This window comes from Schistocerca cancellata, chromosome 8 (genome assembly GCF_023864275.1).
Source record: "Schistocerca cancellata isolate TAMUIC-IGC-003103 chromosome 8, iqSchCanc2.1, whole genome shotgun sequence".
NCBI lineage: Eukaryota > Metazoa > Arthropoda > Insecta > Orthoptera > Acrididae > Schistocerca > Schistocerca cancellata.
This window is the reverse complement of record NC_064633.1, coordinates 127,965,889-127,968,905: the sequence shown is the minus strand read 5'-3', so window position 1 is coordinate 127,968,905 and position 3,017 is coordinate 127,965,889. Positions and strand designations below refer to the sequence as shown.

At 47.9% G+C, this 3,017-nt stretch overlaps 1 non-coding gene across 1 annotated transcript; it reads left to right on the top strand.

Moving 5' to 3' along the window:
* The first annotated feature begins 655 nt into the window (after positions 1 to 655).
* Trnas-cga (transfer RNA serine (anticodon CGA)) lies at positions 656 to 730 on the top strand. The gene has a single exon. It is a non-coding gene; the product is annotated as a tRNA-Ser (tRNA).
* The last annotated feature ends 2,287 nt before the right edge of the window (positions 731 to 3,017 follow it).

Sequence of the window (3,017 nt, the reverse complement as noted above, 5' to 3'; positions counted from 1 at the left end):
AATCTGACATATGCTGGATTCTGCACTTTACTGCTTCCGAAAAATTCTCCCGACTACCTTGCAAGTTCGTGCTGTTAATGATAATTCCGCTTTCCAGCAGTTTGAGATTTTTTTTTTCAACTCTACCGGTTGTCTATTTCGTAGCAATTCAAATTTACAGTTTCCGGCGTGAACACGGAATATAATAAATGTGTACCCACCGTCTTGACGTACGTTTGGGCTGGCAGAAGCTCTATCGCACAACTCGTTCCCTTTACTTCCGCCTGAGACAAAGTCGCTTTACATGTCCGCATATCAGTCCGTAGTTGGCCACCCACACTGATCATAACTTTCTCTATCACCTCCTTCATGTTTCCAAGAACGCACATGTCACAAAAACAGTGTCAGTAACAATGACATGAAAAACTAACAACTCCTGCGAATATCTCTATGATTTTCACTCTGCAGGAAGTTTCATATCAGCTCACACTCCGCTGCAGAGTGAAAATCTCATTCTGGGAACATCCCCCAGGCTGTGGCTAAGCCATGTCTCCACAATTTCCTTTCTTTCAGGATTGCTAGTTCTGCAAGGTAAGCAGCAGAGCTTCTGCAAAGTTTGGAATGTAGGAGACGAGATACTGGCAGAAGTAAAGCCGTGAGGAGAGGGCATGAGTCGTGCTTGAGTAGCTCAGTTGGTAGAGCACTTGCCCTCGAAAGGTAAAGGTCCCGAGTTCGAGTCTCGGTTCAGCACACAGTTTTAATCTGCCAGGAAGTTTCATATCAGCGCACAATCCGCTGCAGAGTGAAAATCTCATTCTGCATAATCTGTTTCTAGCAACCCACGAAGTCCACTAATCTATATTCCTTCTGTGCACTGACTTGCGCTGTGCTTCGGTTTATCGTGACTGTCGTCCAACGGTTGACGCAATCCCGTTTTCATTTAACGGCTTTCTCCCTTGTCGGTGCTTTCCACCATCCATACCCTACACCCAAATGCCCCGTGGCCCACTATGTGACGTACTTACTCGGGCTGCTTAGAGTGCCTCCTTACGTGCCTCTCCAAACTACATCCGTGAAACATGACTTCAGAAGCGCACATGCAGTGGCCCACTCTGTGCTTTTTAGCTATGTCCACCTCCTCTATAAAAGAGTTGCAATCTTCAGAGCTGAGTAAGTCCTCTGGGTTCTCCATCCGTGCCATCTATGGCATTCCAGCAGGTTTACCAGGCAAAAAGGCATCCCAAGCTCTATATTGTGCCTCCTGTAACAGTACCCTACTACCTCCTATTCCTGGTTCTGTGCATATGACTTTACATTTAGCTTACAATTTCTTTCCGAGATTGCTTTCACAGGCTCGTTGCGGTGTATCAGCAACATAATTTCTCCCGCAAAAGTCGCGCACTTTCCTGCTTTTGGTACCACTGGTACAATCCAACGGCCCGCTCCGGAAACGGCCTCTCCTGGACAACATACGCTTTGTCATCCCGCGCCGAACGCATATTTGCAACATATAGGGTTACCTCATGTGACTTCCCATCTGCTTCTGCAGCGTCCCTAACACCCTTAACGGAAACTGTCACGTCCTCTGTTGATTTGCTCGAGAATGGATTAATGAGACCAGGGCCAGGTCATACAGAACAGAAGACACCTTCAATCCAAACTTATTTTCCCATGACTCTGATTGCGACGGATCATGACTCTCTTTAAGAGCCTGTAACTCACAATTAAGTTCGAAATTTCTCTTTATCACCACCTGAAACTGTTCTGTTAAGGGTTTCACTTGCTGAGTTAAAGCAGGAACTGCATCTGTGCTAGCAGCACGCGTTTTGACCATTTTGCATACCTTAGTTCAACCGCTTTAAAAAAATAAAAAAAGTCCTATTTAACCCAACACAATAAATGTAAGCAAAAATTAATTCCTTCGGCAAATTATTGCCTATCTACACTCAGTACAACTACTAGACAGATGACCAGTGTGCTTACGTACAGAACAAACAGCTGCTACAGCCCTGGTACCTCGCAACTTGTGCCCAGACAAATTGCAAAACGAACCCTTCATTAGTACTACATTATCACTACTACCATTACCTCTCAACAAAGATAAGTCCACAGGTTCCTGTGGCTTCACGAAAGTAACTTTAAATATCGTGTTCCCTAGCTCACACAACTAACTCTGACAATGAGAGAAAACATCTAAACTAACGAAATAACATAAGCAAAGCTTAGATTCACCACACCACGTTGTGCTGAGCTGGTACCACCCAAACGATGTTAAGTGCCGCTGCCTCACTCACCACTCACCAACACCAACTCTCTCCCCAAAACGTAGTGTTGGATGTGGACGAACACTTTTGGACCCAATGTACTGTGAAGGAAAGCGAAACGACTAATTTTTGTCATCACACTATTCCTACCCCTCGAGATCAGGGGTTGTAATACGTCAGAACGACCGAGAGGTGTGGAGACAGGAGTGACGCACCTCAAAGCGTGCAGAGAAACACCGGAACGTGTGTCACTGACATTATTGTACCAAAGGTACATAGCCGGTTTTTCGCTGATCCCAGTGAAGCCGCTGTGTGGCGCGCGTACAAGGCTCAGCAACAATGCCAATGCCGGTATCTGCTGCATCGGCGTCCGCTCGCAAGCTTGCAGACGTAGCTTCTACTCACGCCATGGATAAGTGGCAGCCGCGTGTATTGGATGCACCGATAGCCCGCGTTATGGCTGACTGCTACCTCGAGCGCAACTCGTGGACCTCCGTGTAGAGAGCCGATAGGAAACAGCCGTCCGCTGTCGGTGTAGCAGGTCTTAGCAGCTACGGTCGTCCGCCCAGGGCAGCTCGGTCAGCGGCTGCGTACAGCTCTGCGCCAAGGAGGCCCCGAGTGTCACCCCGGCCCTGCCCCTGCGGATGGCGGCTGTCTGTCTGCCAAACGATTTCACGCCGAGACGAGGAGCCAACAGCCCTCTCACTGTTCGCCCTGGTTGGTGGTAGTTTCAGAGGCCCTGTTGGCCCTCGTTGTTGCTTACAACTTAAACGA